The sequence below is a fragment of the Triplophysa dalaica genome, chromosome 1 (genome assembly GCF_015846415.1).
Source record: "Triplophysa dalaica isolate WHDGS20190420 chromosome 1, ASM1584641v1, whole genome shotgun sequence".
Lineage (NCBI taxonomy): Eukaryota > Metazoa > Chordata > Actinopteri > Cypriniformes > Nemacheilidae > Triplophysa > Triplophysa dalaica.
Genome location: NC_079542.1, coordinates 12,231,532 through 12,246,968, shown reverse-complemented (window position 1 = coordinate 12,246,968; position 15,437 = coordinate 12,231,532). Strand labels below are relative to the sequence as shown.

At 37.9% G+C, this 15,437-nt stretch overlaps 1 long non-coding RNA gene across 2 annotated transcripts; it reads left to right on the top strand.

Annotated features, from left to right (window-relative positions):
* Window positions 1-282: 282 nt before the first annotated feature.
* Window positions 283-14,982, top strand: LOC130418134 (uncharacterized). 2 transcript variants are annotated; one of them, XR_008906295.1, is made up of 4 exons: window positions 283-1,810; window positions 2,464-2,521; window positions 11,657-11,773; window positions 12,066-14,982. It is a non-coding gene; the product is annotated as an uncharacterized LOC130418134 (long non-coding RNA). The 2 variants fall into 2 exon arrangements; XR_008906294.1 differs by having other exon boundaries at window positions 12,063-14,982.
* Window positions 14,983-15,437: the final 455 nt, after the last annotated feature.

The window sequence follows — 15,437 nt, the reverse complement described above, 5'->3', positions numbered from 1 at the left end:
TAATTGAATAAAAATTAAAATAAATATTCTTAAACAAAATAAATGTTATTTATAGTGCTTTCTTATAGTACTGTCTGGTAAGTTATATTTTGCTATATAAAGCATGCAAATAATAACGGGTGTACGAGTGTTTGTGTGCATGTGTGAAATACACATTTGTGTTTCCCTTTGAAATATGAAATGATGTTGAAAGACAGAGCTAGACGGTTTTGACTAAGGGGTATAGCTACCTCCACTCGGCATGCACATTTCAATACAGAATAATTTTGTTGATTAATATTTTTTCATTATTGAAAGGATAGGTTTAGGGTTGGGGTAGGTGTCGGTCTTAGCTAATGTTATTCATTGTTATTATATGTCGAGATTTTGCACCACTTCCGGCCATAGCTGTATCCCTTCTAGCAACTACCTTGCTAGACTGCACCCCATCATAGATACTCTGGCGCGGAGGGGGGGGGTCAAAGAACTGAAAACAAAGTTTATAAGTCAAATGTTTGGCATACACAATTTAGCAGGCAAATGTATGTTAAATAAAAAAAATACTCATTACGGAGAAGAAGCACTCTAGCCTGTGGACGCAGACAGGAAGAACACATTAAATTGACACATTAGTTGAACGTAAGATGTGTAATCTTCTTGTGGACACATTCAAACAATTCAAAACTATGAATGCAATGGTAATATATGAAAATAGTTACACTGTTTATGTAATGACTTAATGAAATGAAGGCTGCTGGGTTTTCTGGGCGTAGTGTGGCCAGTGTTCAGCTATATTTTAATGCTGTGTTTGCTAGCCAAGTGTCATGCAAAGTGTCTGCAAAATGGTTTGATCTGAGCAAATTAATGTTGGACATAAATGTCTAGCTTTCTCTTGGGCAGAGGCCAGGCTTTTCAGAGAGAAAGGGGAGAAGCACTTAGTTGTAAAGCAAGTTGCGCTTTACATTTTCATTAGGTCGTTTTTCATGACTGAAAAAAACCCAGAAAAGCTTGTGATTTCAGGGGTTAATGTGAGGTATTTCTCTGCAGTGCTGAAAGTTGATCATTTTTCTTTTCCTTCTCAAAAACGTATGAGGCAGTTTCGGCATCCTTGTGGCATCATTTGGAGTACTCTTCATGTGTTGTGTGACATGGTACGATATACTTTATCAAGAACTATTTTAAATAACATTTAACTATTTTTTATTATTAATGTGGCTTTTATGAGCTCATATTAAGAGACTACTTGGAATTTTTGTACTTTAAAAATGTTATTTGTCACAATGAATGGGCCATTCAAAATGAACTAAAGGTAAAGGGAAAGCCATTACTTTGATAAATCTACTCTGAACAAAACTGACACAATAAATGTTGTAGGCCCAAAGGTGAATGTGAAAAGCATGAGCTCATCTTTGCGTTCCTGCATTTAAACACATTTTCTTAATTTCTTCAATCCCCCATACTTTACAGATTGACAGACGTGCTTGTGCATACAAGCTGTAATTTTATATACATCTCTAAAACAGGCAAAAAACAAGACAACCCTTGAATGGTTCATAATACTCTATAATTATAATGCTTTGCCCATCAGTCAGTGAGTAAAAATAAAGGCCTCCATCATGATGTCAGTCTCTGCTCAGACTTGGATCATGATCCACGAGCAGTCGGCTCCATGGTAACCAGTATTAAGTGGACACTATAATCATATCATTAATTCAGCTTTGTGACCTCTTTGTCTCTATTTTTAAAATCAGGTGAGAAGGTAACAGAGCTCCACACACCTCTCAGCAGAGCAATTTTACACCACTGCACATCATTGGAGAACCAGTGGGAGGTGACTTAATGCCTTTACTGCCAAAACAGACAGATAGAGGGGGAGATTTTTATGTTTTTATATCATACGATTAGCAGACGTGCAGCCTGCTGTGTCTTGACAATATACAGTAAATTGTAATAGGGATATTTATTTTCTGCTTTGTTTCTTTAATTGTGTTTCTTAATAAATAATACAGAGCAAACAGTTCTGGGGCACTTTTGACTACCATTGTAATTTTCCTACTATGGTAGTCAATTGTGGCCAAGAACTGTTTGGTTACAAGCATTCTTTTAAATATCTTTCTCTGTATTTATCAGAACAAAGAAATGTGTACAGATGAAATTTCGAGAATTAAATGACGACAGCATTTTTATAATTGGGTGGACTGTCCATTTAAAGGAGTATTTCATTTCAAAATTAGCTCCCATTGACTTATCATAGTATGGTAAGTCAAAAGGGGCAAGTTTTGAATGAATTACTTAAATGAATGAAAACTAATTGCGTAAATGTCTTCTTCGGTCAAACATTTTAACGTAACCGAATCAATTAAAGCCAAAAAAATAATGATTGAATGCCAGATCAAGTAGACATAAGTAAAAAATGCATGAGACATATTTTTACAGCGATCAAAATACAAATTTGCTTTAAATTATTTTTCGTTTTTTTTTCAGACGAGTGGGCTCCCCGAGGAATGAGAAGGGAAAACACTTAATGTAATCTTGGATTTAGGTCAGTTCCAAAAGCATCACATTTACACTGTTCACATTCATTCAGTCACTCACATAAACAGATGGTTCTTCCACCTATGGCAAAGACAAGAATCAATCTAATCACCCATATACCCCAAAAACTCATGCAAATACCATGCTCATCAAGACATGAAGAGAAATTACACACGAGAAGGACCATATGCACAAATGCGAACACGTGCAGACGTGAAAAGAGCAAGCAAGCCGCTGATGCGCATAGAAGGGTGTCTGCCGCCGTTAATATCATTCTCTCTACTAAGTGAACGTTTCAGTCACCTTTCATTTCCCTCTCCTCATCGTCAACGCTCTCACTCACCTTTTTACTCTTTCACACACAAGCAGACACATCACCATCATCTTCATCATCCCTCACACATTACCATAGCTGGACACACACAGACACATATCCAGAAATGGAGAGATGACAAGGAAGAGGGGAGAACACAGGAAGCACATTAGTTATCGGTCTCTGTCGTTCTCCCCCTTTCACATCCCATCAGCGCAACACTCTTCCATCTGTTCCTCACTCTTCTTCACCTCGAACAGTCTAACAGCCCTGCTGCACTTTACTATGGCAGCCTACCTGACTAAACGACACTTCACACTACACAACCAGATGACCAGCTGAAATATTTACAGATGCGGAATGGAAGAAAGCAAGAATTGCTGGAATAGAAGGGAAAGGATTGCACAAAGTACATTTTGCCTCAGTTGTGAGAGTGACTGACACGTTTACCAGATGAGGGCATAAGAATTATTTAAAAATGTTTTATTGAAAAATGCAATTACAAAAAAGCCGTGTACAAAATTCAAAATGCACCCATCGTCTTGTAGTATGATACGTCGTGACATTTTTGCATGTGACAATAATTTAACAGTCCAAGATTTATAGATTTATAGATACATTACACAAATCCCACTGACTTCCGAAAAACGAAATATTAAAATATTCCTTTGCTGTATTTATAAAAAATATATCTATATGTAATCTTCTTTGTTCGTTTGTTTTTAGTTTTGTAATGCAGGTGGAAATATCAGAAGGGTGAGTGTGTTTGTGCATGAACACACATATTTTAAAACCTATATAATTTCACAGAAGTTAATCCACTTCCTGTTCATACTTTGTTTATTGACAGACCGGATGTGAAAAAACCTGAATTCACACTGTGCATTCCTCTTTAAGCAAATTGAAATCTATACAACACAATCTTTATTATAATGATCATAAATTTCTTATTAACAAATCTCTCTCATTTTAACTATAAGTAAACGTCACGGCAGGGGGGAGCATTATATGAAAAGACACTGTTGTGTTTGTCCCACTGACTCTCCATACACACAGGCCTTGAGGGGGCTAACACAGAAGCTCTTCAGGGGGTTGTTAGCTGTGAGCTTAGCCACCACAAGAGCTCCAACACACGCACTAATTATTTTCATAGTCAGCCGGGTGTGCAGAGCTGGCCTGCGAGTTGTGCAAATGCTTATTTAAGCAGTGTAACTGACCTCCATATGGTTTTTATCACCACGAAGAAACGTTTGAACTAGTTATGTTTTTCTGCGGCCAAAGCTCTGACCTGTCTGTCAAAAACATTCATATGTGTTGCCTTTCTGGGAAATTCTACTCCATAATGTTCTGGATCAGTGTGTGTGTGTGTGCGTGCGTGTGTGTTTGCTTCTTTTTCTTTTACCAAGTCACTGTTGTACTCAAAAAGTGTTAATAAAAACAGAATCAGATTTGGCATTTCTGGTGGAGTGTCTTTTTTCATTTTGGATTGATCGAAAATGTTTATAAATTAATGTTTTCCGTTACAAGATATTGCGTAATCCATTACAGTAATTCTATAAGTGAGGATCAGCCGTTCTGAAGATGTGACCTTTGCTTTTTTTTATCAAACATCCTTTGTTATTAAAAACACATTTAAGTCAGCATTAATAAATGATCACACAGATATTCAGAGGTCTTGTAAGAGAAACAATTTTCACTGTTGTCCACAATCCCCGAACAACATATAAACCTTAGCAGATGCGTGATCAAGCCAGTCACATTTTCTTACACACACACACACACGCACACACAGGGACAGTGTATGAGAAGTGTGTCATTTAGCCCTACAGTTGGCAATGTTATACGTAAATACCTTGCAATCCTGTGAGGTAACCTATGAATCATAGCACTTCCTTTGGAGCCTTTAATGCTTCCTGTGTCTAATACACTGACTGCAGAATGCTGAAACTCTGGCCCAATTAGAATTCTGTTCATGCGAAACATTAAAGCCACAACCCCACAATGCAGCTTAACCACAGGCATTGTCAGCGACAATTGTTTAGGAAATGTAATTCTGTGTAAAAACGTCCAAATGTCTCTCTGTACAGTAGTTGTACGGGCAGTATTACTTAAAATAAACACTGCAATTCCAGCATGGGTTTGTGAATAAATAGAACAAAAGGCAAAGAAGCGGATTTCCTCTGCTGATTGCAGCCAGATGTTAGCCAGGGTCTGCTGCTGCTTAACTGGCTATTAAGAGGGAAATTCAATAAATAGAGCCGCCATAGGACCTATAGTGTAATGTGTTATAATGCAGGCAGAGAGCTTTATATGCTCTCCGTTTTCAAATAAGCGGTTAAAAATAAATGGATAAATGTACACATATATTTATTTGAGAATATTTAGGATTTTGTACATTTAAAGACTTGAATCAGCAGGCGTGTCAGGCATAATCAATACAATTAAACGAAAACTGGGGTCAAATATGCTGCTATATCAATAAAATAAATGTTAATTTCCAAAACACTGAATTGACACCCCACCTCATTTTACTTGCCTATTATGTCATTATCTTTATTTATAAATGTGTCAGCACAATACATGGACTGTTTACATACTGTAGCTGTAAATATAGTTCTTAATTAAGTATAATATTTTCTTGAATATTGTAATTCCATAACATCCAGGTTCCTCTATGTGGTATGTCTTCACACGAACAGGCACACATACAATAGATACAATAAGATGTTATAGTGTCCCCAGTGGGTTTAATATGGATCTGTTTGCTTTGGTGAGTACGTCAATTGCTTTCAGCGTCCGAGTCTACTCTCTCAGATTCAGACCCAAGTGTAATTAAGTAAACTATGCTAGTGTAAGGAACATAACACTTGAATCAATAAAAATAACTGATATGACCCTATTCTGTAACATTGCAGGAGAGACAGTAAAACACTAGTGATTTTATCCTCTTTCTATTCTCTTACCCCACTGTGTATGTGACACAGATGATCAAATCGTCATACGGATAACTCAAGTATGAAGGGGGAGAGAGAGAAAGGCAGAAAGGTCAGATATACTGAGTGAAACGGATAAAGGCTAATGATTATCTCAACCTTTATCTAATCAATAATCATTTATCCAACAATATTACCGCCAGCTACAGCCCATTCTCTATTATCCCGGCGCAGACGCCACTGGCTGTATTGTCTCAGTCTGTCAGCTTTATGGCCTGGGTGAATGGTAGGTGAACATCAAGGCTGCGATACTCTCTGTGTGTCGGGCGGTTCGCTGGTATGTCTGTGCGGTATGCGTATTGCCTAGACTGAACTATATCGACTATATCTAATATACATGGTTCAAACGACTCAATTTGTTTTCGGAGGAAGTTATCAGCATAACAGTTTACGTGAACATGGATTCATTTTAAAAAGAATATGAATTTCTGAATTTTGATGTATGACAGCAAGCACTCGAGCTGACATGTTTTATATATCTGATCAATATAAATATATACGTAATTTAAAAATATTTTCACACTAAAAAAACACCAGTCGAACAGTATCAGAAACTGTTCACGTTTTATTCAAAAGACCCTCAAAAGAAATCACAGAAACGACAAACCCCCTCTCCCAAATGTCTCTGTCTGCCACTGATGCCATCATAACCTCTCTCTTTATTGCTTTTAATGACTCCCTCTTTCCTTTCATTAATTCTTTATCGATTTCTCTGAACGGCCGTTGAATTAATTTCCAATTACTAAGGATTAGAAGAATAGACATATGTGCATGTTTGCATCTGGTGTGCAAGAGCGCTAACTAGTTGGAAAGCACATATGTTTGAGAAGAGAGGGAAATGTGTTGACGAACATGCTTTTGAGATAAATTTTAGCAGCATTATTATGTGGATTTTTCTTTTTTTCATAAAATAAAAATCTCTCGAGGAATAAAAAAACACCCAAGCAACCACCCACCCCCCCGACACACACTCAGAGTCTACACAGGAGAGTGTTGTGAATCTGACAGAAGGAAATTGCAGGAAAGGTCAGTGTGAGCTAATGGCTAGGGTACCTTACATGAAATAAGTCCAGACCCTTTTGACAGCTCCTTCAGTGTCACAGGCTTTAACTACTGCTTCTGACGTGATCGGAAAACCAGCTTATGTTTTGTGCGTCTGAGAGCGTGTGAGTGTACGAGAGTGCTGTCGAGCACTGACCTGCATTGCCATCTCATTTACACACACTTCAACATCCAAAACATTTTGTTGCAAACCCAGAAATCAAGTACCATCCAGTCTAAAAATGTGCAACACTTTAGCTCCATTCACAGCATTCAAGATCAGACTATCGATTTGAAATTGCCAAAGGGTATTAATTAGGATAATTATTCACTTTGATGTCTGTGACAGATATTGACTGTCATTTTAGAAAGAGCATTGAGAAAGAAATCTTAAAGAACACAGACAAATCTACTAAATGAAACAGGCAAAACTTTTTTAAAAGGAAGTGAATTGACCAGACAAGGATCCAGAGTTGAAGTTTTTTGACTGTATAAATCCATTATTGATAAGTTCTGTACCAGTCAGTGAACTTCACACAGCTCCAAAATAACCTTTTACCGCAACTGCATAACGTTCATAAAGTCTTTTGTTGTTACTGTATATTTATGTTATGTAGCTACATGCTTCCTGCTGATCTCTGGATAATCTATACTTTATATGTGTGTGTGTGTGTTTGTACATCTGTACTCTTAGTTATTGTGTGTTTGTGTGTTCGTGTTGACCCAGGTCTCACTCAGCTCATCCCCATGTGTGAGTCTGTGTGTGAAATACTGCACACTAATAGGCAGAGCCGGCCTCTACATTCATGGAGGGCCACTGTGCTGTGTCACTTTAACAACCGGGAATTATCACCAACATCCAGATTTGGGGTTAAGAGTGTCTCAAACAGTATATAGATACATTTTCCATCAATAAATTCACCCTGAACACCCAAAGCATCCTGCCTCCTGATTGACGTTTTTACCACAAAATTATACCACGTCTGTCGGTGGAGGAAAAGAAACATGTCGCCATTCCAAAATTAGCTAGCCATCAACATAAAATAGGATAAATCCACTGTGGTGTCATCTCACAAGAGTATTGATTCAGACAGACGTTCGGGATAGAGAGCGGATTTCCCATAAAGCCAGTAGCCAGCGTGTCTTCTAGGGGAGACAGTGAAGGAGGAACATAAATGATACAATATACAGTGTGGGGATTAAAAATCACAGATTTAGTATTCTAATCTTCTAATTTAATGTTACAATTGAACAGGGGGTTTTAGAAACAAACAAGACATCAGCCAGACGACTGGATGAACTAGGTTTTGCCTCTCTTGACTTACTGTATTCTCAATGAGCTGTATTCTTATTGTAAAAGTGTGTAAATGTGTTGGGGAAACGGTGTAAAGCAGGTGACAAGTCACAGGAAAAGAAGCAGCCCCATGCCGATGTGATTGCTCAAGCACCCTGTCAATGTGATAATGCAGCTATCATGTCCCACAAATGGTACTGAAAAGGAATAATGATGATCTCTGGTACGAGTATAATGCATCATGAGCATATGGCTAGAACCTGAGTTTGATAACACGTCAAACTAACCAATCAAACAAAAGCACACAAAAAATCCTATTAAAAACAGAAATTTTCTGCCAGCTGGGTCGCCAGAAATACAGTATATAATAAGATAACAGTGTTTATGAGTAAAATTCCATGTTTCCATGTTTCTCTTGTAAATTTCTCTCTCTTGTCTTTTCTGTGATTTGATATTTTTTGACCGTATTTCAAAACTGTGTAAAAAATAACAGTAAGATTCTGTAAAATTCGGTGAGTTTTTTTACAGTGCACCTATCCAGGTGCACCAAAGGGCTACTGCGATGCATTTACCAAGAATTTGTTAATAATGGTCCGAATTTGTGACTGTTGCAAAAAAAGGTGAAAAACTGTTGGGTGTTCCTGGTAGCGCATGGTCTCAACAATACTAAAGTACCGAAGGAACACATGTACTGTATGCACATGTAGGCTAAAATTAGTAGCTGCTAAGTTGCTTTGAAAGAAATCACTGTCAAATGCATAAATGCAAAACTCAATTCAATTTGATTTAAATAGCATTTTTTGCAATGTTGCATTGTTTCAAAGCAGCTTTACAGGGAGAAAGATAAAAACAGACCAAAAAGTTAGTATTAGTTTTAAAATAACAAGTATTTTTTCTTTAATATGTAAAGATTATAACATACAAGATATATTTTTATTAGGATAATGTGGTTATTTCTCCTGAAGCAATGAGAAAAATGTGAAGAAAAAAATTGATGAGACCTTGATGTGGCTTTGATTTAACAAAGTATGTTAATGTAAGCAAAACTGTCTTATCGCGAGTTGCTTGTTGATGGTCCCCATGAGTAATGTAAAGACTGTTCCATATGCCTTTAACCTAGAAACTGATAATTAAAAATGGAACTGGAACATGCATTTACATTGGACTAAAAATGCAGTAAGGTGACTTACTCTTCATGTCAGAAGACCACCACATGCCATCAAGCCATATATATAAACTCAGGGAACCTGAGGGGCTTTATCACGAAAGCAATGTTGCTTTCTGAATGACATATGAAACATCCAATTGCCATTATAATTTGCCAATCAGATTACATACAGATACTCTGACAGTTAAAAAAGATTGTTTAACCAGCCAATGGGATGCCACGTAACAGCTCGGCGTGCATGTGAAGCAAAGCCCCGCTTAACCAGTCTCAGTCGCAGCACTGTAATGAAATCCAGACCGAGACAGAGTTTGGATTGATTTCCAACATCTTGATTTAATATCCTGAATTAATTATTTTAACTTGAATAATATATAAAGGAAAATAAATGTAGAACACTCTAGGGAACAAGAGAGGGCTTCTTTCTTGCAGAGTTATCTCATGGTCAATCTCACCCTGAGACTACTTTCAGCTGTGTGCGTGCCTGCCTACAAGCATGTGTGCGATCGAGCAAGAGCCTGTAGTGGGCGAATGTGTGTGTTTGTGGGTGTGAGTGTGTACGCCTGCGCTGACCGATTTCCGGTAAAATACTCTTGTGGCTATGGGCTTGTGTGTGTTCGCAATATCACATAAAGAGAATGCATGTTTGATTGAAGTTTTTTGTATGTATCCTCACCAAAATCTTTGCCTTCAGTTCAGCTGATGCACTCAGGTCATGATGCATGAAGAGCAGGTGGTCTTCTCTTGCAGGTGGGAAGAGGTAAACACAAGTGTGATTTCAAATCTTTGCAACCTTGTACTTATCAAAACTGTGATGATATATTTGCATAATGCATTGTAGTTGGAATACGACAGACTAAACTAATGCGTGGACATGTCACAGGTGCATGTCAAATTATTAATTGAGTACATATTTGCACATTTAAAATAGTGCTAAATCTTTTTTAAAGTTATATGTAATTATATCAGTACATCAAGACCAATCGTGATTCACTATTTATTATAGCATTATAACTCAAACCCTGTATAAAAAATCTGACTTTTGGTCGCCTTAAGTAACAAAGTACATTTAATAATGCTATAAAAATTTAAACTGACAGTAAATCTTTTTTCAAACATCATGTTTTAAGAATGTAATATTTCAGACAGTGAAAGAACATGTGTGCATAAGTCAAAAATTGCTGTAAAAGAGAGCTTGGTGAGGAAGTCCTAATATGGGCATTGTTTGGATACGTTTGATGGTAATAAGTGTAGGCTTGTGCTTCAAAAATTCATAAACAAGAATAAATTGTGGTGTTGTGTAAAAATTAGGAATCTAATTGTTGGTTGCTTTTAAGTTTTATGCTAAATTATGTGAGGAAACATTTTATTTTTTATTTGTTAAATGGGACCTAATGTTGGCTGAATTGTGTCCTGCACCTGTACCCCATTTTGGTTAGATATTCACATCTCTCTCTAGTTTCTCCTCAGAAGAACACAGTACCTGAGAACCATCTAATATTAAACACTCCTGTGATGTCTAGGCAGCCGCTATTGGCACATCCCCATCCCATTCGATTACGTTTATTGATAAGTTAGCCAGATTTTTCCCTCGCTGAATATCTGAAACAATCATCAGCTCATAAGCCTTTTTTCTCCCCTCGTTCTGAAGTGAAATAAGAAGGCACATGAAAAACTCATATTGAGCCAGGTGCTGCTGCGTCAGAGCGTCTCGGCTTCATTTGTAACCGGCTGAGATGCTTCTCTCCTCGTCACTGTCTTCTTATCCTGCTCGCTTCTGACACACGGATTATAATAAAAGAAGACTACTGTCAGGGACGGGTTGATTTAAAGACAGAGCCAGTCAATCAATCACAAAGTTCCGATTAAAAGTACATGTGTTGTTCTGCCTCTCTCCGTATCTGTAACTCTCATTCTTTTTTCCTTCCTTCACTTTTTTTTCATTTTAATCTGAGAAAAAATAAAGGGCCTTTAAATTTCATCGCTTCCACAAAACTCTGGCAACTATTCATTGTGTTCTAGTTTTTCCTTTCAACCTCTCCGCAGGAGGCTGCATTCATGACAACTTTATATACGATGTTCTCCTTTCAAAATGCCATCGATGCCTCAGATGAGCTCTGCACTATGATCTCCCAACACAATAACACCAGCGTCAGATCCTTCTTATTGACACACGCTCGCTGGAGTGGCCCGCCCAAATGAGGCAAAGGGCGTCGATTCTCGCTTTTAAAACACCGTTTTACATTTCCCCGCAGAAAGCATGCTAATTATAATGAGGGTGTTTTACATGATAAAATGATATCGAGTCCGATTGCTTTTCCTTCTTTTTTCCTCAGCAACCTATTTTATGGCGAGGTTCAACAATGTCACCAGAAAAGAGGTAGCACTTAATCACCCAGACAAACACGCCATTACCCTGCGGATCCTCAAAACACCGAGCTGAATTAAATATGGTAAACTATCTCATTACACAAACACATGCATAAAATCTCCGTCTCGTAGCGACCAAAGGTCAGAGGAGTGAATATCTAAAAATCCTTCTTTGAATTCATTTGGCGTTAAAAGCGAACGCTCTCCAGAGATGGCAGTCACCTGCTGCTAGCTGGACTCAAGTAATGACTGTCTTCTCAAAGACCTGTCTGTGATGATGCCATTTGTATGTTGGAATATCATTCGAGTGCTCGCTTTGAATGCTTCCAGGAGGAGATCACGAAGTCATTAACTATTTTCTTTCTTTCTCAGCAGTTAGTGTTGATGCAGCCTGCTCGCAATAATGTATTGTGTTGCGAACAAGAAGAATGGCCACTTCCCTGCCTCCTGGTGCAGAGGGGGCCCGCAGTGACACGGAGGCTCAGGTATATGGATGGCCTGAGGAGGTCTCCATCATTCATAAAACATGCTGCTGCCGCACGCCACCGAATTGATCTTGCAAAAGAAGCAGGGTGGCATGCCGACCACTTCATTAGTCTTCTGCGGCTACAAATCACACTCGTCGTTCCATCCCAGGGACCCGCTGTAACCGCAAACTTGGCCGTGACGTACTTGGCCTAGACTCGGAACTCGACTGGTCCGACAGCGTTTCTGCGCTGACCACATTGTTTATGGTGAAATGACTAAAATATGTGTGAAAAAAATGACAACAGAGAACAGCCCCCTAAAATAAGAAATGCACACTTTTTTTGAGCTCTGTAATTGATTGCTGGTGGTCATTTTGGGCGTCATGGGATAAAATCAAGTGGCTTCTCCATAAAACAATGTCAAATATTGATGATATTTCTCTTCCCCGTCCTCTGAATGAATTGCCCCACTCACTGAGGCTTTTTGATGAATGCTTTTTATTGCCTTTTCTGTTGTTGCTGGAGCAGCTGGAAGAAACTGGGCCCGGTCCTCTCAGGCACGGCTAACCAAATTGCCCTGAGAGGACTGCGACATTACAGTCCACAAATCAGAGCTGCGTTGATTTTTATTTCGCTTCTGTTCTTTTTTTCTTTTTTTGAGAGGGTTTAATGGCATTAAAATGTACCCGCATTTCTGTTGTAAAACAATCCCACGATAAAGCAAAAGTCAATTTTATGCTTGATGATTGACTAAACGAAAGAGCAACGGCATTTAAAGTGAAACAAATCTTCCTAAATGAACATAAAATGTTGCAGTTTTTCAGAACGTAAAGAGCGCCAACAAAAGATTGGGCAGATATAGAGCACTGATGGAGAACGTCAAAAGGGACTTCATAGCTTGGCTTGTAAATGTGAAAAGAAAATGGAATGTCTTTCTTGCTCTCTTCTGCTTTTGTCTGTCTGTTTCAGAAAACAAACTGTTCTTGCATTGTGTTGTCTCTTTAAAGTTGCATGGTTAGCCCTCAACCCCCCTCATTCCTGCACAGTCTATTCCCTCAACTGTCATGCTGCCAGGCCTAAAAGCCTGTCTTGTGAAATGTTCAACATCAGAAATGGTTTGTGTGCATGTCAGTTTGGCCCACCAAAAAATCCTAACAGTTACGCCAAAGGCACCATAGGCACGTTCTCATGTGAAGTTTTGTTTGTGTTTTAAAGGCCATTGGTTATAGCTGAAACACTAGCGCTGTCTAAAGCTTATTTATGATCTCGCTGCTATATTAAGATCTTATCAGGTTAACACAACCTAAGGTCACATCTACTTTTAGCACACACGTTGAGTTATGTCACTTATTGAGGCATCTTAGAATGATGGGCAACTTCCAAGCTAATAATGACATCACTTCCTGAATACCTTGTATTAGTAAACAAAATAATTCAGATCGCTCTCTGAACATTTCCATAAGCACACATATATATCTCTCTCTGCATCCGCTTCTCTCACAAAACTCCCCATTTGACTTGTGAAACACGATAAACACATTTGAAGATATGCATGAATAATTCAGCCCACCAGGGCTGTAGTGGTTGAGCATGTAAGCATGCGAGTGTGTGAAGGAGGGGAGACAGGGTGGTGGGACAGCAAACAAGTCCCTTCTGGTTAAGCTTTTTTGAAGGACGGCCCAAAGTACGCAGCGCAGCGTTACAAGTGCTCGAGGTCTGAGGGGAATTGGGAGCATCTCCATTACCAGTGCGGAACGATTTGTTTGGAATTATGCCAAGCAGCAAATATCTGGACCTTTGGGGACAGCGAACATCTGATCTCTACAATTTCGCATCATTCCCTCTCTCCTCTCACCGCAGACTCATTCTCTACTGTCCTTCCAGATCCTTTTAGTTACAAATACTTTTTTAATTAAAGTACGCAACATTTGCCTTAAAATTCTTCCTGTTGCTCAACGTTCAAACGGACCACTTTCACTACTTCTTACACGTTCTCCTCGATGCTGCTCAGTCATTTCCGGTAACAGTGTTCAGCGTACATGCAGAGATCATGGCAGATTATTTTTATTTTTAGGGCGGTCACTTTACTTAAAAACAATAAATCCTGTTTGTGACATTAACATGCTTTAATGTGACAGATCGTAAATTAGCAGAAGTTCACCTCCTAATATATTTTATAAACGTGCACTCAACTCCTGAATAATAAAGCCGTGGTATGCACCATGCAACAGTCTTCTCAGTTCTTTTGGAGAGGATATACCTAGTGATTGTTTAGAATATTTCTTATGTTGCTGATAATTTATGTACGTAAAAATCTTAATTTTAACAGTTTAGGTTTCATAGGTAGCAACAGCCAATTGTAAATGCATATAAGCCGAACCTATTGAGCCGTACGATTTCAAGTTGGAAGTACTTCACAAGGCTACATGCAAGAAGTCCATTCCCAGGCAATATATCAGTAATAATATATTTATTATTATATTTTTATTTAATCAGCATTTCTAGATGTATTGCGGCCATTCCAGTCCAGTGCCAGTCCAATTTTTTAAAAAATCAAACCTCAAGAGTGACATCAAGTCACCCAACAGCAATGTGAAATGTGGTAAAAATCAAGGTTATCACATAGAAAATATTTCCGAACTTTTCCTAAATACATGTAAAAATATTGATATATTGCTTGATAGTGAAAATGAACTTGTTTTCTTTGCCGTGTGAGTTCTGAAAAAATACAGAGCATCTTTTATGTTTATGTTTGCATTTTGACATTTTTCTTCTGTTTTTATTTTCTGCAATTAAATGCAAATAGAAACAATATAATCATTTGAAATTTGGGAAGAAATAATATAAGTAGTTTACAGAAAAAAACTAAAATGATTATTTCACCTCAACACATTACTATAAATAGTAATTACTAAAAAACTGAAAATGTTTCGTCAAATGGTCTCTTAGTTTTTTCAGCGGCTTGCTATGCATATTCTGAATGCTGTAAGCTTCCGAATGTATAAATGTAAATAAAATAATATTAAAAAGACAATCAAAATTACATAAAGCACAAATAAAACTGTGTAAAAGGTTAATTGTTTGCCCCATACAATATTCTATCTATTAATACAACATAATTTAGGGCAACATGAATCAGCGATGTGGCACAGACACAAGTCAAAGCTTGACTATTAAGAAATTATATTACTCACTGAACAATTTGTGGGTAAATACCATTCATCTTCAATTCATATTCGTGCTGAGCAGAGCAGGCCAAAATAAACTGCGACGAGTTGCT